This window comes from Taudactylus pleione, unplaced genomic scaffold (assembly GCF_031769625.1).
Source record: "Taudactylus pleione unplaced genomic scaffold, aTauple2 ptg000258l, whole genome shotgun sequence".
In the NCBI taxonomy this organism is placed as follows: domain Eukaryota; kingdom Metazoa; phylum Chordata; class Amphibia; order Anura; family Myobatrachidae; genus Taudactylus; species Taudactylus pleione.
Window position 1 is genome coordinate 6,010,440 of NW_028284660.1, and position 25,916 is coordinate 6,036,355.

The 25,916-nt window shown below is 44.5% G+C and overlaps 1 pseudogene; it reads right to left on the reverse strand.

The window, feature by feature from the left end:
* The window catches only part of LOC148514829 (alpha-2-macroglobulin-like), a 67,597-nt pseudogene that overhangs the window by 14,630 nt on the left and 27,051 nt on the right, over nucleotides 1–25,916 (reverse strand).

A 25,916-nucleotide genomic window follows, 5' to 3' on the forward strand; every position in this document is an offset into this window, starting at 1 on the left:
ATATATATTTGATATTATATTTGACGGCAGATAAGAACTGTCACACGCCACCCTGGAGACCCCAGAATCAGACCCCATCGCCTACCTTTGTGGGTGCTGGCCTGCGCTTTCTTCCGGCTCCCGCGCTGTGCGCTGCTTCCCTCTCTCTCTGGCTGGTCTCCACTGTCCTCTGGAGAGTCCCGCTGCTCTGCTGCTCCCACACTGGCTCCTGCTGGTCGCTGGTCCCTGCTGACTTCTTCTGAGAAGTGCTGTCCTCCGGTCCATGGGCGCGGCCATCTTGGATTGCCTATGTGACACACTACCACCAATGAGGAGTCTTCTCCCTCTCTCTCAGCCTGTCAGCTCCCAGCGTCCACAATATAAGGTTCCCCAATGCTGACACAAGTTGCCAGTGCAACTAGTTTCCTAGTGAGCTTTCCCACTGTGCTCCAGTAGCTCCACGTAGCTTCCCAGCTACCGACGTCTCCCCACGGCTATCCAGCAGTACCGCGTAGCTTCCCAGCTACTGACATCTCCCCACGGCTATCCAGCAACTCCACGTAGCCACCCAGCTACCAACGTCTACCCACTGCTATCCTGCCACTCCCCATAGCCACCCAGCTACCAACGTCTACCCACGGCTATCCAGCCGCTCCACATAGCCACCCAGCTACCAACGTCTACCCACGGCTATCCAGCCACTCCACGTAGCCACCCAGCTACCAACATCTACCCATGGCTATCCAGCCACTAAACGTAGCCACCCAGCTACCAACGTCTACCCACGGCTATCCAGCCACTCCACATAGCCACCCAGCTACCAACGTCTACCCACAGCTATCCAGCTGCTCCACGTAGCCACCCAGCTACCAACGTCTACCCACGGCTATCCAGCCGCTCCACGTAGCCACCCAGCTACCAACGTCTTCCAATGGCTATCCAGCTGCTCCACGTAGCCACCCAGCTACCAACATCTACCCACGGCTATCCAGCCACACCACGTAGCCACCCAGCTTCCAACGTCTACCCACGGCTATCCAGCCGCTCCACGTAGCCATCCAGCTACCAATGTCTACCCATGGCTATCCAGCCGCTCCACTTAGTCACCCAGCTACCAAGGTCTACCCACAGCTATCCAACCGCTCCACGTAGCTTCTCAGCTCCTAACGTCCACACAAGGCTATCCAGTCTTTCCAAATGGCTTCCAAGCTACCACACCACTTCTAACAGTACTCAAATTCCCTATTAGTTCACTGCTTCCTCTCATGCGGAGGAACTTTATTAAACCAAGTCTCCTCCTGCGAGCGTCTGCGCCAAGTGATACAGGTCCAAGGCCCAGTCCGGGAACACAGTCTTTAAATCCCATGATTGTGACAGTTTGCACTGGCCAGATGGACTCGGCAAGTTGTCAAGAATCTGGGGTAGATCCCTTGCAGGATGTACTATCTCATCTGGAAAGACAGGAGACCTCTCAGGCCCAGTTGATCCAGTTCATCCAAGATGTGTCATCACGCTTGGACAACATTCAGTCCTTATTGGCTCATCCCACTCCCGCTCGCTCCCAAGCCACCTCTCCTCCTGTGGTGTCACCTGCTCCCCCGCTTCTACCTCCTGCTCATCTTCAGCTTTCCCCTCCGAGCAAGTTCGATGGCAACCCCAAATTATGCAGGGGTTTTTTAAACCAATGCGAAATCCAGTTCGAGCTACAATCTGCCAATTTTCCAACAGCCAGAACCATGGTGGCATATATCATCTCTCTGCTCTCTGGCCAAGCACTTGACTGGGTCTCGCCCCTTTGGGAGAAATCGGATCCTTTGCTCTCCAACTACCCTGAATTTATTCTTCGACGAACCTGGAAGAACCACTTCCGCATCAGCAGATATTCTACGCCTCCGTCAGGGTAGCAGGACCGTCGGTCAATATGTTGTCCAGTTCCAAACTCTGGCCTCAGCACTCAATTGGAACGAGGACGCTCGAAATCGCTGCCTTCTGGAGTGGTCTTTCAGAAAGACTCAAAGACGACCTAGCTTCCCGTGACCTTCCAACCAATTTGGATGATTTAATTTCCCTTTGCAACAAGACGGATCTTTGACACAGGGAGCGTGCCTTGGAAAGAGGCAAACTTGACTGCGGAAGGCCACGTCCAGCTTCCCATTTACCCTCTCCTCCTTTGGGCGAAGAACCCATGCAGGTCAACCGCTCTCATCTTTCGGCTGAGGAACAACAGAAAAGGCAGAGACAGAACCTCTGTATGTACTGCGGATCTCCTCAACACTTAGTTAGATCCTGTCCCATCTGTCCAATTCGTCTGGGAAACGCCTCCTCCTAATTTATGACAGAGAGGTTAAGTTAGGAGTTGCCATTGAATCACATAGGAAGTCTGATTCCACCATCCAGGCTCACTTAAAGCTTCCCCGAGGTTCCAAAGCTGTATTAGCTCTTCTGGATTCTGGAGCAGCAGAGAACTTTGTCACTACGGACTTTGCCCAGAAACATCAAATCCCCATAGAAGCATTGCCTCGGGTCATCACTTAAAGCGCCATCGATGGTAGTCACATTACTAGTGGAACCATCACCCATCGTACAGCACCACTTAGACTTACCATTGGGGTGTTCCATACCGAACAACTGTCCTTCCTAGAGATTCCCAAAGCCTCTCATTCTTTAGTCCTTGGACTACCATGGCTACAGAGACATTCACCACAAATTGATTGGACCACCATGCAAATAACCTCTTGGGGTTCCAATTGCTTCAAAGGCTGCCTTCAGCGGGAGTACCTGTCCGATCTTCTGTCATACTGGATTCTACAGACCTGCCCATAGCTTATGGTGGGTTTTTGGATGTCTTCAGCAAACAGAGTGCAGACCTATTACCTCCCCATCGTGATTGGGACTGTCCCATAGATCTGATTTCCGGGAAGAATCCTCCTAGAGGCCGAACCTACCCTCTATCTCTCCCTGAGACTCAAGCTATGTCGGAGTACATTAAAGAAAACTTAAGTAAAGGCTTCATTCAACCCTCCACGTCTCCAGCCGGGGCTGGATTTTTCTTCGTAAAAAAGAAAGACGGTGGGCTGCGCCCATGTATTGACTGCCGGGGTCTTAATGAAATAACTATTAAGAATCGCTACCCTCTTCCTCTCATGACAGAGTTGTTCGATAGAGTCAAGGGAGCCACAGTTTTTACCAAACTCGACCTAAGAGGGGCCTATAATTTAATTTGCATCCGTCCAGGCGATGAATGGAAAACAGCCTTCAACAGCAGAGATGGGCATTACAAATATCTCATTATGCCCTTCGGCCTCTGTAATGCTCCAGCCGTCTTTCAGTTTTTCAACAACAAAATCTTCCGGGATCTTTTGTACAAGAGTGTGGTCGTGTACTTGGACGACATTTTGATTTTTTCTCAAGACCTCCAAACTCATCGAGACCAGGTGAAGGAAGTCCTTCTGAGGTTGCGGTCCAATCAACTTTTTTGCAAAATAGAGAAGTCTGTTTGAATTCTCAAGTGTACCATTCCTGGGGTACATCATCTACGGAACAGGCCTTCAAATGGATTCTTCAAAACTACAAGCCATTCTTGATTGGTTTCTTCCTTCTTCCTTAAAATCCATAAAAAGGTTCCTAGGATTTGCCAACTATTATCGCAAGTTTGTGAAAGGTTTTTCAACACTGGTAGCTCCTATTACAGCTCTCACCCATAAGGGAGCAGATCCAACTAAGTGGCCCGTCGAAGCTACCTCTGCATTTCAACTCCTTAAGCAAGCCATCATCTCCGCTCCCATCTTAAAGCAACCGGATTCCACCCGGCCTTTTATCCTGGAGGTGGACGCATCCTCCGATGGTGTTGGTGCTGTGCTTTCCCAGTTGTTTGAAGATGAAAAACTTCATCCCTGTGGTTTCTTTTCCCAGAAGTTTTTGCCTGCAGATAAAAACTACACCATCGGGGATCAAGAGTTACTCGCCATGAAACTAGCCCTCGAAGAATGGCGATATCTTCTAGAAGGAGCCCATTACCCCATTACCATTTTCACAGACCACAAGAACCTGCTTTATCTTAAATCCACAAATTGCTTGAACCCTCGTCAAGGCCGGTGGGCAATGTTTTTCTCCAGGTTTAACTTCAAACTCCTATCGCCCTGGCTCACAAAACCTCATAGCCGATGCACTCTCCCGTTCCATGACAAGTGACCCTGATCTACCCATGGAACAGCCCCAACCAATCCTGAATCCACCTTTCTTTGCCTCCACCAAATTAACTTCTATACCCCCAGTTGGGAAGACCTTCGTCGCTCCAGAACTCCGCAAGAAGTTGCTGCATTGGGCCCATGCTTCCCGGTTCTCTGGACACTTGGCTATGGATAAAACCCTTGAATTCATCCAGCGGTCCTATTGGTGGCCTTAGATGAAAAAGGACGTCAGGTTTTATGTATCATCATGCATCAAATGTGCTCAACACAAAATACCTCGGCAGGTTCCACATGGTCAACTCCAGCCTCTAGCAATTCCATCTAAGCCATGGACTCACCTCTCTATGGATTTCATCTCTGAGCTTCCTCCATCTCGGGGCCACAACACCATTTGGGTTATCGTGGATCGCTTTTCTAAAATGGCTCATTTTGTACCTCTTACTGGGCTCCCATCTGCACCTCTACTCGCCCAGAGTTTTATAAAAGAGATCTTCAAGCTCCCCGGCCTTCCTCAAGAGATCATCTTACACAGGGGAGTACAGTTCATAGCAAAGTTCTGGAGGTCACTCTGCTCAGCCCTTCAAATAAAACTAAAATGTTCTACAGCTTATCACCCCCAGACCAATGGTCAGACCAAAAGGGTCAGTCAAGACCTGGAACAGTTCCTGCGCACTTTTGTCTCCTCCTCCCAAGATGACTGGATTGAACTTCTTCCTTGGGCCAAATTTGCTCACAATAATCATTATCACATGTCCACCAACTCATCTCCTTTTTTTACAGTTTTTGGTCATCATCCTCGAGTGCCAGATTTTCCTCTTCTTCCAACATTAGATGTGCCCGCGGCCAAGATGTCTCTTCAACGGTTCTCCAACATCTGGGAAAAGGTTCGTTCCTCTCTGAATAAAACCTCAGCCCGGAACAAGAGATTTGCTGACCGCCAAAGACGAGCGGTTCCCAATTTCCAACCTGGGGATATTGTCTGGCTCTCTACCCGAAACCTAAGACTCCGAGTTCCCTCAATGAAATTTGCCCCATGGTACATTGGTCCATTCCCAATTGTCAAAGTGTTGAATCCTGTGGCCTACAAGCTAAAACTTCCTCCATTTCTTTGCATTCCAAGTTCTTTCCATATTTCTCCTCTAAAACCACTGGTCTTAAACTGATTTCAGAAGGTCCTTCCCAAAGCTTCTAGTGTTCAAACACAACAAGGAGAGGAGTTCGAAGTTGACAGAATCTTAGATACCTGTTGTTGTCGTCTTCAATACCTCATCGACTGGAAAAATTATGGTCCGAAAGAACGAATCAGGATAAACGCCTCCGATGTCCATGCGCCCCGTCTGGTCAAAGCATTCCATATGAAATTTCCTCATAAACCAAGGAAGTGTCTGGTGGCCACTCATGAAGAAGGGGGTACTGTCACACGCCGCCCTGGAGACCCCAGAATCAGACTCCGTCACCTACCTTTGCGGGTGCTGACCCGCACTGTCTTCTGGCTCCCACGCTGTGTGCTGCCTCCCTCTCTCTCTGGCCGGTCTCTGGAGGGTCCCGCTGCTCTGCTGCTCCCACGCTGGCTCCTGCTGGTCACTGGTCCCCGCTGACTTCTTCTGAGAAGTGCTTTCCTCCGGTCCATGGGCGTGGCCATCTTGGATTGCCTATGTGACACACTACCACCAATGAGGAGTCTTCTCCTTCTCTCTCAGCCTGTCAGCTCACAGCATCCACTATATAAGGTTCCCCAATGCTGACACAAGTTGCCAGTGCAACTAGTTTCCTAGTGAGCTTTCCCACTGTGCTCCAGTCACTCCACATAGCTTCCCAGCTACCGACGTCTCCCCATGGCTATCCAGCCACTCCGCGTAGCTTCCCAGCTACCGACGTCTCCCGATGGCTATCCAGCCGCTCCACGTAGCCACCCAGCTACCGACGTCTACCCACGGCTATCCAGCCACTCCACGTAGCCACCCAGCTACCAACGTCTACCATCGGCTATCCAGCCGCTCCACATAGCCACCCAGCTACCAATGTCTACCCACGGCTATCCAGCCACTCCACGTAGCCACCCAGCTACCAACGTCTACCCACGGCTATCCAGCTGCTCCACGTAGCCACCCAGCTACCAACGTCTACCAATGGCTATCCAGCCACTCCACGTAGCCACCCAGATACCAACGTCTACCCATGGCTATCCAGCCGCTCCATGTAGCCACCCAGCTTCCAACGTCTACCCACAGCTATCCAGCCACTCCACGTAGCCACCCAGCTACCAACATCTACCCACGGCTATACAGCCACTCCACGTAGTCACCCAGCTACCAACGTCTACCCACGGCTATCCAGCCGCTCCACGTAGCTTCTCAGCTCCTAACATCCACACAAGGCTATCCAGTCTTTCCAAGTGGCTTCCAAGCTACCACACCACTTCTAACAGTACTCAAATTCCCAATTAGTTCACTGCTTCCTCTCATGCGGAGGAACTTTATTAAACCAAGTCTCCTCCTGCAAGCGTCTGCGCCAAGTGATACAGGTCTAAGGCCCAGTCCGGGAACACAGTCTTTAAATCCCACGATTGTGACAAGAACCACTTGGCCCATATGGTCTGCCCTTTTCATGTATCCTTTAAGCAACTTCAACCCTATTTGCTCCTTACGTCTCTCTTAGGGATATTCTTATGCCTATCCCAAGCGTGTTTAAATTGTTCCACCATTTTAGCTTCAACCACATCTGATGGGAGGCTATTCCACTTATCCACTACACTTTCTGTGAAGTAATTTTTCCTCAAATTTCCTCTAAGCCTACCTCCCTCCAGTTTCAGTGCATGTCCTCATGTTCTTGTACATCTCTTCCTTTGAACAATGCTTCCCTCCTGTCCCTTGTTAAAACCCTTCATGTATTTGAAAGTTTCTATCATGTCCCCCCTTTCCCTTCTCTGCTCCAAACTATACAAATTAAGATATTTTAGTCTTTCTGGGTAAGTTCTGTGCTGTAGGACATGCACCATTTTAGTTGCCCTTCTTTGTAAAGTCTCTAATGTGTCTATATCCTTCTGGAGATGTGGCCTCCAGAACTGGACACAGTATGAGGACGTACCGAGGACCAATACAGTGGTATTATCACTTCTTTCTTTCTGCTACTGATTCCTGTCCCTATGCCACCAAGCATCTGACTTGCCTTCCTCATTGCTTTGGTGCATTGCTTGCTTGCCTTTAAGTCATATAAAATGGTGACTCCTAAATCCCTTTCCTCCTCAGTATTTTCCATTATAGTGACCTTGATACTATATTTAACCTTTAGGTTATTGAGACCCAAGTGCGTGATTTTGCATTTTTTTACATTAATCTGTAGTTGCCATGTTCTTGCACATTCCTCTAGTCTACCCAGATCCTAAGTCGTTTGTTTTACCCCTCCTGGTGTGTCTACCCTGTTGCATACTTTTGTGTCATCTGCAAAAAGGCATACTTTCCCTTAAGTATTATTTGCAATATCACCAACATAGATATTAAAGAGCACTGGCCCAAGTACAGATCCCTGGGTTACTCCACTGGTAACCTTTCCCTCCTGTGAATACACTACATTTACTACAACTCTCTGTTTCCTATCCTGCAACCAAAATCTTATCCATTCAACAGTCATAGAATCCAATCCCTAGCTTTCCAGTTTGTTTATCTGCGATGCGGGACAGTGTCTAAAGCCTTACTAAAGTCTAGATAAGCTACATCTACGGCCCCCCCTTGATCTATTACTTTTGTCACCCAGTCAAAAAAGTCAAAACAATATGTTTGTCATGATCTTCCCTGAGTAAATCCATGCTGTTTGGGATCCTGTAAATTGTTGGATTTGAGATATTCCACCACTTTTTCTTTTTAATAGTGTTTGCATTATTTTTCCCTCTACTGATGTAATGCTCACTGGTCTGTAGGTACTTGCTTTTTCTTTGCTGCCACTTTTGTACAGTGGTATTACATTTGCTCATCTCCAGTCCTCTGGAATCACTCCTGATACTAGAGACTGGTTGAATAATTTTGTTAATGGTGTTATCAGTACCCCTTTAAGCTCTTTTAGTATCCTAGGATGTATCTCATTCGGCCCCATAGATTTATCCACTTTCAGTTTAGAGAGTTCTGTTAGGACACTCTCCTCTGTAAATTAAATTTCATGTACTTCATTTTTATGCAACTTAACTGTGGTCCCTTCCCCTCTTTTTCTGTAGTGAATATTGAACAAAAATAATTATTTAGATGATCTGCTATTTCTTTTTCTCCCTCGATCATGGACTCACTCTCTGTCTTAAGTCTTATTATTCCTCCATTTGACTTCCTCCTTTCACTTATATATTTAAAAAAGTTTTGCTCCTTTTATCTACTGACTGTGCCATTTTCTCTTCAGCTTCTGCCTTTGCACGCCTTATCACATTCTTAGCCTCCTTCCTTCTGGCAAGATACACTTCTTTGTCATTATTATTTTGGGTCTGCTTATATTTCCTAAAAGCCATCTTTTTTAATTTCACACTAGTTGATACCTGTTTTGTAAACCGCACTGGCTTCCTTTTCCTGGTGCTTTTCCTAACCCTTGTAATACAAAGGTCTGTAGACTTTAGTATAGCATTTTTTATTTTTTCCCACCTCTCCTGCACTCCTTCCAAGTTCTTCCAATCTGCCACTGACTCAGTAACACATCTCTCCATCTCTGCAAAGTCAGCCTTCCTAAAATCTAACACTTTTGTTTGTGTATGGCATGAATTGGACCATGTCTTTATACTAAACCATACTGCTTGGTGATCACTGGATCCTAGGTTCTCACCCACATTTACATCCGATATTCTGTCACAATTTGTGAGTATCAAGTCCAGAATAGCATTTTTGCAAGTGGGCTCTGTCACCAATTATATGAGAGATGCTCCCTGAAGGGAATTTAGAAAGTCGCCACTTCTAGAGGTACTTGCAGCAGACACCTCCCAGTTTACATCAGGTAAATTAAAGTCTCCCCTGATTATTAACATAATACAGATTAAAATAGACTACTTAGTTTATTAAGTGCAGTGTGCAGGAGGCTGAAGGTTGGCCGTGAAGGGGCTGGAGGTGGAGCCGTCAGTTGATTGATGGCCCCGGGTTCTGCAAAGGCTTATGGGAGTAGCTGCTGTGGCTGGACATGTGCAGCAGCTCTCCCATTGCCCATTTTTCTTTAATATCACTAAGCTTCTGAACTTGCGCTGAAGCTATGCTACTGAGCTACCTGATCAGAGCTAAGCTCCGATTGTGGCAGCTGGACATGGGAGCGGAGGCCTGAGGGAGGTGGGTTAGGCTATTGATGGGTGGGCTGGGTGGCTGCCATAACTAAGCTGCTACGCTCTGCAAACAGCACTTCCTGTCATTCACTCTGCAATGGGTCTGCATGGTCACTTTAATCACAGGCCCAATCACAGTGGCCAGTTCACGTACATGCACTGTGATGCATGCTCAGTAGGCAACAATTGGCAGATTGATGCGTAAGTGCTGTTGCAATCGGTAATAGGCCCACTGTACTTACGATTGGGATGCTGGTAGTCAAGATCCTGGCGTCAGCACCTCTACTCATGTTGGGATAATGGTGCCGGTCTTCTGTCCACAGTTCGGGATTCTGGTGCTGGGATTTCATCAGCTGGCATTCTGATTGTAGATTTTTAAACTACATCCCAAGGTGGGGTATGAAATCCCAGCACTTGGGATGCCGGTTGTCAATACACTGATTGCGGCATCCCGATGCTGAGGATCCCAACAGGGGATTAATAAGTATGCTATCCCTCCACCCTTCACCCCTTAATCCTAACCCTCTTTTTTTCTATAGTAGGTTTTTTAACTATATCCCCTTGAAGGTGAAGACCATCTTCACAATCAATTTCAAGCACAACAGGACCAATGAGCAATCTAAGGCCAGAATCTTCCATACCAATCCCTAAAGGGAACAGTCCTTGACTTCTGGAAGTAATAGCCTCTGAAGGCTAGCATTGAAAATCAAACCCAGGAACTGCATGCTTTGACAGAACACCAAATGGGACTTCTTGAAATTCAGAATCAAACGATGTTTCTGCAAGTACTGAACTATGGAATCAAAGTGACTCTGCAGCAAGGGTGCAGAATCTGCTTTGACCAGGAGATTATACAAGTATGGTACAGTTCTAATGCCTCCCTTCCATTATAGTGATGTCATTAGCACAATGAGTTTAGTAAAAAAAAAGAGCAAAGGCATGGCAATACCCCCTACAGTGAATCTAAGGAGCAAATGATGTCCATCCCAAATAGTAATGTGGAGATATGCATCCTTTGTCTGTATGCAGGCCAAAAATAGTTTGAACTCCATGCTGCAGATCCTCAACCTCATAGATTCCATCCAGAACCAATCTACCAAAAGCCTTGCTGACATTGAGGTTGGACCAAGGCAATTTTTTCTGGATTCTGGACCAGGAAGACATTTGAGTAAAACAAGTAGATCTGCTGGTACTGATACAATCAGCCAAGAGACCCTTGAGGTTGATGACCCCGTTCTATGGACCCCAATCACCTAGCAGTCCATAGAGGACCTCATCCAACTGTTCCTGAAAGGTGGGAAGCCACACCACTAGGCACTAGGTTTATTTAAGGGGAGTGCACCTCACTGATATAGTAAGATGGCTACTGGACTTGTATTTTTTCCTGTCAACTGCTTATCAAGCTGGCAAATTCACAAACTACATGATGGGGAGGGAGATAGGGAGGGATACAAATTCAGGAAACAAAGGCCCTCATTCAGACCCACTCGCAAGCGGGCGCACGTACGTTAGGCGTACGTACAAAATTATTTAAATTCAATGGCTCGCTCGTATTTTCGTTCGCATCTAAAATTCCTCCCTAAACTCAGGCGACCCCTCCTCTAACTAACAAGCGTGCGAAATAGCGAGCGTACATCCCCGAAATGGCTTGAAGGGAACGCACGCACAAGTGAAACCGGAAGTGGCCTTGTCAGATGTCGATTACCTGCTCCTTTATTCTGCCTACCTCCCTCAATCGTATCATGCCAATCAATGTATCAATTAGCTTAATTTTTTTTTTTTTTTCAACACAATGCAAGAAATTTTACTCTTGTCCGTGTTTGTGTTTACCCGCAGAATACGTACGGATGGAACATTCGCTTTTATTGTTCAAAAAACATGTGAACCACAATTAAACAATTGTTCTATTGCTGTGGATCCCCGCATATTTTCCGGGGTTTATTTCTTTATTTAAATTTGCAAACGCATGTCACTGCATCAAGCCTATCATAACTCTCCAGAGATTTCTGGCCCTGTTGAACACATGACTCATACACTAACCAATAAAATTGCTCCTGTTAATTTCCAAAATACATTAGCCAATCAGAAATTTTTGGCACACTTTATCAAAAATGTTTTGTATGAAAAACTCCATTGCCATCATGAGAGCCTCCGCATTCACCAGGCGCGAGCTGCTGGTGCTTACGGAGGTGATGGATAGGCGGATCACCAGCCAGCCTCCACCCATCACCAACCGGCAGAAGCGCTCCGCGTATACGGAGGCACGGTCCCGCCTGCGGTCGTTGGGTTCACGCCGCAACATCGGGCAGCTGGAGCGCAGGTGGTCAGACCTGCAACGGCGAACGCCCCGCTTGCTGGCATGCTTTCGCATGCAGATCCTTGAAAGTAAGTGTTATGTATTGTGGTTTTCATGTTTGTGTTTGTGGGGCAAACTGCGTGTGCATGTTTTCCTGTCTGTCCTATTTATTATTTGTCCTCATATCTGCGTGTGCATGTTTTCCTGTCTGTCCTATTAATTATTTGTCCTCATATCTGCGTGTGCATGTTTTCCTGTCTGTCCTATTAATTATTTGTCCTCATATCTGCGTGTGCATGTTTTCCTGTCTGTCCTATTAATTATTTGTCCTCATATCTGCGTGTGCATGTTTTCCTGTCTGTCCTATTAATTATTTGTCCTCATATCTGCGTGTGCATGTTTTCCTGTCTGTCCTATTAATTATTTGTCCTCATATCTGCGTGTGCATGTTTTCCTGTCTGTCCTATTAATTATTTGTCCTCATATCTGCGTGTGCATGTTTTCCTGTCTGTCCTATTAATTATTTGTCCTCATATCTGCGTGTGCATGTTTTCCTGTCTGTCCTATTAATTATTTGTCCTCATATCAGCGTGTGCTTGTTTTCCCTCTATTTCTGTTTTTTTCATTCTACTCCTATTTGCATGTTTTTTGTTGCTGGTTTTTATTTTTATATTTGGGCCCTGGATTTGCCCAGAAACTAACCTCAATTTGTTTGACATGCGTGTGCATGTTTTCCTGTCTGTCCTATTAATTATTTGTCCTCATATCTGCGTGTGCATGTTTTCCTGTCTGTCCTATTAATTATTTGTCCTCATATCTGCGTGTGCATGTTTTCCTGTCTGTCCTATTAATTATTTGTCCTCATATCTGCGTGTGCATGTTTTCCTGTCTGTCCTATTAATTATTTGTCCTCATATCTGCGTGTGCATGTTTTCCTGTCTGTCCTATTAATTATTTGTCCTCATATCTGCGTGTGCATGTTTTCCTGTCTGTCCTATTAATTATTTGTCCTCATATCTGCGTGTGCATGTTTTCCTGTCTGTCCTATTAATTATTTGTCCTCATATCTGCGTGTGCATGTTTTCCTGTCTGTCCTATTAATTATTTGTCCTCATATCTGCGTGTGCATGTTTTCCTGTCTGTCCTATTAATTATTTGTCCTCATATCAGCGTGTGCTTGTTTTCCCTCTATTTCTGTTTTTTTCATTCTACTCCTATTTGCATGTTTTTTGTTGCTGGTTTTTATTTTTTTATTTGGGCCCTGGATTTGCCCAGAAACTAACCTCAATTTGTTTGACATATTTTAGGAGGACAGCCAAGACTACGCCGTCACCGTCCGGCCAGACGGCGTTCCCGGCCACTATCCCCAACCCCCAGCCAACACTCCACCCCAAATATTTCCCCTATACCCCACTCCTCCCCAGCCTTCCCTGACCCTCTCCCGGAACTGTCGGGCCTCCTTCCCCTCCGTCCCACTTCCCCCTCTCCTCCACCCACCCCTCTTCCAATTACAACCTCCCCAGAGTCCATCATTACCCCTCCCCGTTCTTTGGGGAATGAAGGCTCCTCCGAGGAGGAACATGGAGGGACTTCCGGAGCTCCCGTTTTGGCTCCCGGTATGTTTTTCTTTCTCATTTTTTTTAACCACAAACTGTTTGTATGTAATCATGTGTCGTGCCTTTATTCGTGCTTGTTTGGTTTACTTTTGGTGATTTAGCAGTTTGCCTTTACCTCTTCCTGCTGATTTCAACATACACATATCACACCTGTGTGAATTTGTACATAGGCCTTGTATTTTTGGCAGCACCCCCTTTTTGTTTTGGTTTTTCTTTTTTCGGTTTAGGAGTGATTTCGTTGTGTTTTTGTTTTTTTAATGTGGATTCCCTATTGTTTTATTAATCCACACACTTTTCTCACCCACAGAGGAACAGAGGCGTCGACAAGAGGTGGACGATTGTGTTGGCCAGATGCGCCAACATGTCATTGGCATTCTTGTGGGCCTTGACCGGCTGTCTGGCATCCTTCGCCAGTAGTTTTTTTTGTTTATTTTCGTTTTGTAAATAAATTTTGTAGTTCTAATATACGTTCTGGCTCATTCTTTTTTTCAAAAACAAAAATAGTTTTCCCTGACATAAGTAGACTGTTCCTGCAAGGATTTCCCTTTTTTAAAAGTTAGATTGTATTTAGATTTGTATGTTAAACAGCCACAAGAAACACATAACAGTAACAATGTCATTTCCCTTTTTGGGTGTAGTGTCAATTAGATATTTCGCCATTTTACAGGTTCCTAGTTGGTGTGCAAGCTGCTTAGGCCAATCTTCAAAATCCAAAGGTTTGGACAGGCTTCCTTTTGGTGTGGGTTGGGAACCTGCAAACATATTTCAGTTTACATCAACTGGTGTCAGTACTGGATTACCCCTTAGTCAAATGTAAGGTGTGTTAACCTGGTTACACTTGCTGTTAACGTCCAAAAAAAGGAAGACCATTTCACTCTCCAAACATTTATTCACAACATAAATGAGAAATCAAAGTGGTCAGTCCCAAAAAAAAAACAGTGATAATCTCAAATACAACACATACAAATAAAATATTTAATTAAAAAAAACAATCAAGAACTGGTTGACGAAGGACCATGCCAACATGATTCCACAAACATGGCGTTGCGATATGGGTTCCAGAATATATGGACAAAATCACCAGATCCAGGTTTGGTAAGGGTAGCAGGAAGTAGTGAGCGTTGGAGTGGCAAAGATTATGTGAACAAACAGAAGATGGCGAAAAAAAATAAAATAAATTAGATGTTCGCAAACAAACACAAACACATTAGGTATAAACACTGTAGTTTGGGTCAAACTTACCTAAAAAATCTGGCCACCACATCATCGCGTATGGCCCCCCCACATACTGACCTCCGACCAACCTCGGGGGGGCCATCCTCAGGTAAGGCATCCTCTGGCTGCATTGGGACACCACTCCTTATGGCGATGTTGTGAAATATCCCACACAGGACCACAATTTTCGACACCATATCCGGCAATTACATGAGCTCGCCACCAGAGCGGTGGAGGCATCTGAATCGGCCTTTTAAAAGGCCGATACAGCACTCCACCACTTGCCTGGTGGCTGTAAGTGCGGAATTATTCTCACTTTGTGGGCCTGGTGTGGGAGCCAAATAAGGAGTGAGCAGCCAGGACATGCAAGGGTATCCACTGTCTCCTGTGAAAAATAAGAGACAACATCAGGAACACTGTGTATCAAGCTTAACATTGTTATGTACTAAAGGTCTCCACTTACCCAGAAGCCACGCATCACCAGCTTGTAGGTTGGTTAATTTCTGCCATATCCCTGATTGCCGGATGACGAAGGAGTCATGTGCACTTCCTGGTAACTTAGCATTCAGGGACAGGATCTGGAGGGAGGCATCACATACCACCATTACATTCAGGGAGTGATAGTGTTTCCTGTTTCTAAATATAGCCTCCTGCCGTGCTGGAGGCTGAAGTGGTATGTGAGTACCATCCACAACCCCTATGATGTGTGGGAAGCCAGCTATTTGGTAAAAATTGGCCTTGGCCACACTAAGGGCACCCATATCCAAAGGCATTTGAATAAAATGATGGAGGTGCTTGAAAAGTGCCTCCATCACTGCCCTCAGGATCCGGGAAAAGGAGGATTGGGAGATGCCCGCCACTATTCCCACTGTTGTTTGAAACGATCCTGAGGCACAGAAATGTAACACCGCCATAAATTGCGTCAGTAGTGGTATTGCTGTTGGACTGTCAATTTGCCGCTCAAGATCACTTACTATTAATGAGAGAGTGTCTATGATGATTTTGGGAGGTAGACGGTAGCGTCTTAAAACCTCATCATCGGGCATTTCAAAAAGGGTGACACGTGTTCGAAATATCTGGGGCCTTGCATGCCTATGATGCCTACGCCTGGGATGAGATTGAGGTTGGTCGGCTTCCGGGAGCATGGCCAGAACAATCCGCCCCAGATCAACCTGAAATTCAAAAATTTCAAAGTAAGGCTTTTTACCCACCCCAAAACTATATTAAAACAACTTAGCTTGATGATACCATCCATTGCTGCTTACATGCCGGGGTATTGTCATGATACGTCCAAACTGAAAATAAACAACAAAATTACTTGACACATTTCACTCTGTGCATTTTTGTTGATACATTTTGTGCTAGACCAAAGTTCAAATATGCCAAACACCCATTTAGCAAAACCGCAAAGCGACATTTAACACAGTACATCAAAACGGGTCGAAATGTTGGCTCAAAAAGCGAAAGCTAAACCACCAAAAAGTTAGAATGATTATTAAGCTGTTTAAAATGCGCTAATTAGTTCGCTAATACAAGTCACAAGAGTAACTACTAAAAATGCACTAATTAGTTCGCTAATACAAGTCACAAGAGTAACTACTAAAAATGCGCTAATTAGTTCGCTAATACAAGTCACAAGAGTAACTACTAAAAATGTGCTAATTAGTTCGCTAATACAAGTCACAAGAGTAACTACTAAAAATGTGCTAATTAGTTCGCTAATACAAGTCACAAGAGTAACTACTAAAAATGCGCTAATTAGTTCGCTAATACAAGATAAAAAATGGACTTACCAAGAGCAAATATCTAAGATGCAAAATCAAAAGGTCTTTGGGGTCGAAAATAAACAAAATCTAAAATAGAATAAATTAGGTATCCAAAAATTACAAAATATACGAAACACAATGAAACAACAATTGAACAAAAGTTAGACTTCACAAAACTTACCAAATCAACAAACGAGGTCCCAAAAATATAAACCAACAAAGATAACGGAAAAAAAAACGCAAATCTAACCAACAAACGAATCTCCAACCTCCAACTCCTTTCTACGCAATCAATAAACTCCAGCCAAGATAACCTCCAACAATCCCAAAACGCCACCTCGACTTGAGACACACCAAGCCATAAATAGTGTTTCGTTTCCCGCACAAATTAAGGAGGGATCATAGGGCCGCACAATCAATGATGCGGCCGCAAAATAAGGACGCATGTATAAATACGTCACGAAAACACATTCAAATTCTGGTGTATTTCTTGTTTGGACCTCAGACATGGCGACAGACCAGGGAAAAAATGCACAAGAGTCAGGCGGTAAGTCTTTCATGCATTTTCTATCAACGATTAATTTGAAACATAAGATTAGGCAAGTTGTGATTTTGTGAATTCTGTAAATTTACACAAATAGGTGAGGAGGATGACATGGAAGAGGCTGCTGGGCCCAGTATTCCGGCCAAAGCGGGCAAAAAAAAAAGGCAGCCACATTTCACAAGAAAGGAGATGGAGGTTTTGATCCAGAAGTGTGTGGACATCCTGCCACAGGCAGACAGGAATATGAGTCTAAGCCAGAAGTGGAGAATGTGGGAAGAGGTAGCCGTTACTGTCAATAGAGTGGGTGATTATGTCTGTCTAGCCCGGGATGTCAAACGGCGGTAAGTAAACCCTTGCCCCCCCTAAAAACAAACCCCATTTTAAACCAAAGGATAATGGCTTCCATTTTTCCCCACAGATGGGGCGACTTCAAATATCGCCTAAAGCAAAAACTCGCGGACAGGGCTAGGCATGCAAGGGGGACAGGTGGGGGTCCCACCCCTGTGTCATTGGAGTTGACAGATTTAGAAGAGCTGGCACAGGGGTGTGTGCAGCCTGTGGAGGTGTTTGGCGTGTCCAACATGGATACGGACATGCCAGACTTTGCGGCTCCTCATGTTGGCCCTGGTAAGTATTGTGATGTCACCAACTCTGAAATGCTATTGTGCCAATATGTAGATTCTAATGTGAGTCTTTTCTCATTTTTCCAACAGAGACACAGGCGGATGAGTCTGCTCCAGAGGGAAGCCTTGGCCGCAGAATTTCTGCTGGCTCTGCAGGGGAGGAACCAGTACATCCGGATGAGGACCCTGCAGAAGCCAGTCCAGGGCGTGCCCCCTCGCAGGCAGTGGGCCTCCTCACAGAACTCAATTTCAAATCGGATTTCCATACGGAGATTCTGCAGAGGATGGACGCCGGTCTGATATGGGTGGCTGAGGCCCTGGAGCAAAATGCTGTGGCCAACGTGACCATTGGTCAGGCCCTGGCAGAAAATACCAGGGCCAACATCCGCATCGCCGATGCCCTGGAGCAGCTCGTTCACCAGCACATGGTGGAGCCGACCTCCCTTCCTGCCGGAACATCAGGATCCTCCACCTCTGGCACAACATCAGCCAATCCTCCAAATGTGCCTAGCCCTGTGCCTAGTCCAGAGGCCACAACATCTGCCTCTGGACAGGCCAGCCCGATGGCATCCCGGACCCGGTCTGGCGCCCACCCTCCCCCATCCAAACAGGCGAAAAAACGGTGACAGCAATGGCGACTTTTCCCACACTCCTTCTGTGCTTGGCTCATATTCCTTTCTGGTCAAAACTTCCCTCTCCTTTCTTGTGAAATGTTTTTAAGTTATTTTTGTACGTTTATGTTATCAGTTATTGATTATTTATTTTTGATAAAAAGTATCTTTGGCAGAAAAAAAAATAAAATATTATGCCAATTGGTTTGTGTTTAAACAATAAATTTATGAAAAAAATCTGACATTGTATTGTGACATTATTGTACAAATGGGTTACATTTAATCCTGGCCCTAAAGGCAAAAAAGGACACAAAAAACCATTTCATTTGTATAAAAAAAAGGCCTCTTGAAGGAACGTTTAAAAAATCACATAACGATGCAAATTCCACATTAAAAAAAAAAAGGGGAGCTAATTAAAACATGATGACATTATTGTCACAATAGGCCATAAACAACAAATTGAGGCCAAAAAAACCCCCAAAAAATGTACGCCAATTGATTGTGTAATCCGGACATTAGCAGGTATGATTTCCACCTGCATATGGTTTTGTGCTATCCCAATAAACTGCTTTCCAAACACATACCAAGCCGGTTTTCAATACAACACTAATTGCTTTTGTGACCACCCGCGATTAATCGCTGCAACATCATGGAGTCCCGGGACGGAGGAGAAGGCCATCGCCAATGTGGTCGAGTAATCCAGACCCTAAACTGTGCAAGCATTTTGAAGGGAAAGAGGATGTTCCAGTGATGTATGTGACGGTCCAAACACATTTGACGTTCGCATCTGCTAATGTATGTACGCCCCAAAAACGCCTCGCCACGCCTGCGTTTTTCCATCTCCACCCCCGTCAACACCCAAAAACGCCCTGTTCTGTCAATCACATTTGACATGTCACTTCCTGTACGCTATTTTAGGAATGAGAGAAAAAAAGCTCGCAATCTGCCGTACGCACATGCGCAGTGTAACACCGACGCATGCGCGGTTAGTCAACATCGGAACGCAACGAGCGTACTGCTGTTTGCGAGTGGCTCTGAATGAGGGCCAAAGTGGCTGATCTAAAGCCATCCACCTATTATAAACTAACCAGACACACCCCAAGTTTCCCACTCTCTGCAGCTATACAGTAGTACAATGAAATTGTAACAACATTTCTACCACAAAATTGTAACAACAATGTCAAAATATCAATTAGCACACTACCTGTAACAGCTTTTGTGTTTAAAGGCCATCAGACTTACTTCAGCCCTCTGTTCTTCAACAGTTATTCACTTACAAAGTGTAAAAAGTGTGTGTATATTTATTTGGGACAAATATATATGCAGAAAGGAACTGCACTTTGGGTACAGTTGAAAGCATTAACTACTTGAGTTTATTTGGTGCAAGACACAGTAACATTTCAGGTCTGCTCAGGACCCTTTATCATTCTGTATAAGCTTGATAAAGGGACCTGAATGTTTATCATCCATTTGTTCTGGTACCGAAAAATATTTGAACATCTGCAGTGCCCACCTCTATCTTTATATATTGTATTTGCTATCAAATAAATAGAATTAAATTAATTCAAATGCAATTACTCTATATAATATTTGAAAGGGGCTTTGTAATTACTTAGACTTTTGATCCTTTTGTATCCAACTATATTAATATCACTGAAAGAGCCACGAATAATACCTTCTATGATTACTTTTTCCTTTAATATAGCAAACATGCTTTCACACTTGTCCAACTGTTTATTTATAGCTGCAACATGGAATATGTAAGCTTGGGTACACGTATCCTGTCCTTCAAAATCGATAGCATCAAGACACTGTAAGGCGCTATTTACCACTGTTGCCTAGAAGAAAGATAGACAGGCTTATTAAAATTTAGGGGAGAGTTCTCAATCTTGCAGAGGAAGTAGTAACCAATCAACCTCTAATTGCCATCATATAGGCTGTAAAAAGAAGTTTTATTTACCTGCACATAAGTAGTACAATTTGTTATTTAGAATTGTGTACTGCTCCCATATTTTAATCTGTTTGGAATAATTTAAGATTCTCATGGGAGAAGCACCCTAGAATAGATATAATGCACAAAACTAGAAAATAAGAATAACTGAGGGCTCGAAGGAGCCAGGAGTGGATTAAACCAGGAGGCTGGGGGCTGGCTTGGGTGGTGATCACATGCAGTTCAGTTCTGGTCTACATTCACCATCAACAAGTGAACTTGTTTCCAGTCCTTTTTGAGCCCATTTCTGAAAATACAGGAATTCAGGAATCACCCCAAGCGGGACTGCACAGACCTGCAGGGAATATATCATCCAGAGAATCTGCATGCTGTTTGGTCTGGACTCTTATACTGTGGACCAGGCCTGGATTTCCCACTAGGCAACCTAGGCGCTCGCCTAGGGCCCCGCGAGTCCCAAGGGGCCCGTGGATGGGCCCCTTTTGACTCATGGGGCCCTAGACGGGACCCTTTTCCCCAAGAAATCTGGCCAGTCAAAATACTCCCAGAGGAGCACTGTACGAGTCATGATGTCACGAGGAATCGCTTATAAAGTCCCGCTGTGGCACAGCAGTCTGTATTGTCACAGACTGACCAGCCCCATACAGCTCCAGCCCACCCCTAGCACAGCAGTGTCTGCCACTGACTGCCAGGCTTGCAGCTTGCCACCAGCAGCACGCATCGGTGGCACCCAGTGAGGAGCAGAGGGACAGACCAAGGCAGAGTCTGGCTGAGTGGTACAGTGACCAAGGATCCAGATCTCAGGGAATTACAGCAGCCAGGCAGGTAGGGTACAGTACTGTGCTATTCTCAACTACTGAAATATAGATTGAATTATGTAGGATTAATTTTTTATGGTAGATGGGGTCTGGGAAGTGGACAGGACTGCCTTATATTACAAGCATATAGTAATATACATTATGATGATCATGATATTATTAGTATTATTAGTACATCAATCCAGGATGATGGTATTTTCATGTTAGGTACTTGTAATATACTATACTATAATGCAGTCCTGTCCACTACCCACCTACCATTACAAAAATAAATCCTATAGTGTACTTTTAAAAAAAGGGGGGGTGTAATGGTGATGACTCCTCCCCATCATTGTACTCAGCTGAGCACAGTCACACACAATACTGGGCATGTCCACACCACAACCCCCACTGCAGATGCCACCTTCTAATCCTTAGCACTCCTCAGGCTTATGTGATGTATTTAATGGATAATGAGGAGTATAACCTTAGGGTATTAGGTTTAGTTTGGGTTGTGGCATTAGGGATAAGGTATTAGGGTTGGTGTATCAGTTTGGGTTAGGGTATTAGGGTCAGGTTAGGTGTTTGAGTTGGGGTATTAGGGATGGAGTAGGGTTTAGCGGTTAGGGTATTAGGGTTAGAGGTTATGGTTAGGGTCAGGTTTGAGCTTATGGTTGCATTAGGGTAGGGATGCTTTGCATGAATCAGGAATGCAATAAAGTGCTATGGATTGTTTGAGGGAGGAGGGCCCCAAACTGGTATCTTGCCTAGGGCCCCATGAGGTCTAAATCCGGCTCTGCTGTGGACACTGCAAATACTTCTACCTACTTGCAGGGAAGCTTCATTCCATGTAACAAGATGGCTACAGACCAAAGTACTGCGCATGCAAGGTACCATCTTGTCACTGTGTGAGAGTGACGTAGTGGTACATTGCTGTGTACCACTTAGCTCCTGTGAGACCAGGTATTATCTGCTATCCAGACACTGTTCCAACACTGTTATCTGTATCCCGCCTGCACTTCCCAGCTGGTGAGTGGTATGACACCCTGCTCTGCACAAGCTCCGCTACATCCTGACTAGAGTGGGTATAACAGTGAGTACGGCTGTATGCTGTTTAACATCAATAAACCACTCTACTGGTTAAGCAACTGGGCTGCTCATAGTTTTGAGGCATCCACTGGTGTGTACAAGAACTCTGCTAAATCCACAAGTCTGTACACATATATTTCCAACAAAAGAAACTCAGTGGTTCCTACTGTATATTTATTTTTGTTTGATGTGAATATATTGTTGTATGTTTTCTGTAACATTTTTGGTTATCAGTTAAGTACAGTATACAATGCAGACTGGCAAAATGGATGGTATATTAGAGATCCCAGTCAAATAGGCTCTGTATTAGGTTTACTTGTCATCAGATTGTGAAATCCATCATAGCTGGAACAGTTGACTCTATCACTGTATACACTTTTCATTTGATCTGCAGACATCTTCAGATCAATTTGGTGACATTTTTTCTTGTTTTTTTAGTGAGTATATGGTGACACTACTACATCAAGGGATCACTTGGGCTGCTTAATAGTGCACACCAGTGATGTGCGGTGAGGTCAATGGCTGGGGATGTACACATGGAGATGGGTCTGAGTGCTGGGAGCCTGTCTCACCCCATACTCACTGTAACTCTCCCCTCACTACACTAAGCTTCAGTGTCCATTGATTCTCCTACCTGCATCACTGTGTCTGATCTTCCTTCTGCTGACTGAGCTCTGATCTCTAAACACTGCAGTGCACTTCCTGGTCACATGACACACCCCAGATGCCCATCAGTACTCAAGGCACACCCCCCCATACTCAGAGGCATGGCTTTATTAGCTCTTTTTCTGTGCAGCTTACTACCCATGGCGTGGCCCCACCACAAGCTTGGCAAGCAGTGACTGACTATACAGATGCGAGGCTGAGCTGTTGCTGCCTCATCTCTCGTCTCCCTTCAGTGCCAGGGAGCTCCAAAATGCTGGTGAGTGTTAGCTATAAAAATGATTGCAATAAACGAAGAAGATTTTTGCAAGTATTATTCTAATAATTTTGATATCTAAACTCAGGAGTATGTGGCTGATTGTGTACAGAGTACAGGTGTTCGTATTCCTTTATTGAGCCCATGTATTTGTCTGGTTTGGATATGGAGGAGACCCTTTCTGCTCCCCATCACCTGTATTTCATTAATCTTTTAACATTAGCTTGAGTGTGTATTGGCCGAATGTGGAAGGCCCCTGATCCACCTACTTTTTATCTCCTGGGTGGCTTTAGTCAACATAACAGTTTCTCATGAATGTTTTATGTATCAAAAGTGTAAATGCCTCAAAAAGTTGATAAGATATGGTCCCTATGGCAGGACTCTCTTTATGCCCTTCTCACTTCCTCCATTAGTTCTGCTTAAGAATATCTGCTCCTTTTGTTATTGTTTTTGCACCTCCACCAGCCAGTGTTCTCTTTATTCTAAGCAACATCATTATTACTGTGAGCTTTATATTATATTTTCCTGAACCTATACTGTGATTATTCACTGTTGAATCTATTGCTGGATTACCATTTGATTATTTTGTATATTTATTTCAATATGTATATGTAATATGAAACTGCTCATATACCCCATTAGATTCTCCACCACTTTGTAATCCTTCATCAAAGCCTTCTAGCTATCATTCTAACTCCATGATACATGCTCCTTCCTCCCCATCTACCCCATTTGTGTCACCCCTGTTTGTCTTCCCCTCCCTTTTAGAATGTAAGCTCTTACGAGCAGGGCTCCCTACCCTCTTGTGCTTCTCCCTACTTTAGTTTCATCTACTTCTTACTCACCACTAGGGCACCTAACACTTGGTTGCTTATGTTCTATTGCTTATCTGGGTGTTATGGTCAGTAATGTAGCAATATATATTATCCATGTCCTGGTCCTGTATTGTATTATTCTGTAAGTTGCTTGTCTACAACTTGTTTATGTACTTTGTAAGGAGCTTTGGAACATTTGTGGTGCCATATAAATAAATTATAATAATAATAAAGTTCATTTAACCTATCAGACAGCTAGGGGTGTGTTTTTGGCAGACTTTATTTTAAGTTATGATTGCATGCTTTAGGCCTCTTTCCTGAAGACATTTTTCCTGCCCTCCCCCTTTTTCCTAGGGTTTTGTTTGTTGTTAGCTATTATTTTGGTGTGAAAGTACAGCTTATCATCAGCCCGGTGCAGTTGGTGTATTGGGTGCACTCACCTTCTAGTAACTGTGGAGAAATGCAGTACCACCTTTACGGGTACAGTATGGCCATCTTCAGATGGGATTGGGAGAGTCAAAGGTTTGTGCATAGTACCCTTGTGATTAGTTTTGCATCCACTGGATGGAAACTGCCCGCAATGCAGTGTTTGGTTGTTTAGTTCGCATTGTTGGGCTGCACTGTTTAGGAGCCATCCTTTCTTGCCACCATACAATTTTTAAAATTACATTTCCTAAATAAATAGCTGACCTTTTAATTCCAATTTACTGTCCCAGTGTGTTTATTTATTTGATAAGTTTAGTTATGTATGATGAGCACACACCCAGGACACACCTCAGCCTTTACTAGGTTTAAGTACTTTACAGTGGGGCACTCATTTAAGCAGTGTATCATAAAATATAACCTTTATTGCATCTATTTAAAAGTGAATTATAAAAACATATATTGTGCTGTGGTGTACAACAAATGTATAATATATTGTCTGTTAAAAAATGAACACCCCAATTATGGACTATTATTCCACAATCTTTCCAGTGTATGCCTAGAGCTATTGTGCAGCAGTTTTTAGGTAGGGGTACAGTATATCTATATACAAGTATATCACCACCTTTTATTATGTGATTACCTCTTAAAACCTTCTACAACTTAACGGTCTGCTCTGCTTGTGGCTCTCAAATGTATCCAATGCAGTGACAGTTTTTGTAGTTATAATTCAATAATATTTCACATTAGTGGCTGTTCATGTAGCTAGATTATACCACATGAATCATTCCTATAAACCACAAAGGACAAATAAATTAAATTCTTCAGAACATGTTAGTAAAGGAAAAAGTTTCTCCTTAAGGGCCGTACGCACTGGACAATTTTTATGAACGATATGAACGATAACAATATCATTCATATTGTCCAGTGTGTTTGCCCTCACTTACGAATGATGCACGCTCCCACGGGACGATAATGATATCCCCAGTCGGCTGTACATGCAGCTCAACCTGGTTATATTGCCGAATGCAGCATGGTCCCGCCCCCCGGCCATCATTCGTCATTGCTTGCAAGTGTATATGCACTAAAGGATGAATGATGCATGCTCCCATGGGTCGTTAATGATAAACCCAGTCGACTGTACATGCAGCTCAATCTGGGGATATCGTTAACAATGCCATGCTGCCACCCATCCCCCAGCCATCATTCATCATTGCAGGCATTGGTAAGTGTGTATGCACTTACCAATGCCGGCACCCCTGCCACATTGTCTAGTGTGCATAAGCCTTAAATTCTGTGGTTTTTTACGCATTAATCTGATACATATTGTAGTCTTTACTGTAGTGCAATAGCTGTATAATATCTTGGGGTCTATTCATGATGAAGCAGAGAAAAGCGATCTGAAAGTATTGCAAATTTTCGCCAGGCGGAAACTTACCTCTGTTTTCAATTCCAGCCACTTTTCGCGAACGTGGAAACGCAATGCAATGTAATAGGCAAAAAAGATTTGCCTCTGAATAGCAGGAGAAAAGAAGTGCAACATTTTTACTTAGGGGTGCAAAGGTGGAGAAACCACTCTGAACCCTAGGGACAGCCCCCAAAGGACAACTCTGTAAAAAAAAAAAAAGCACTTTGAATTTGGGGGTGAAAAAGCACAAAATGCGGGGACAAGTTTTCAAAGTAGCAAAATAATGTTCAGGGGGTGCTCTAAGAAGGGGTCATGTGTTTTTGGGATTGCAGGTGGAAATTCACAATTATTAAAACTTGACTTTAGAGACATTAAAATATGCTAGCACCCAGTTTC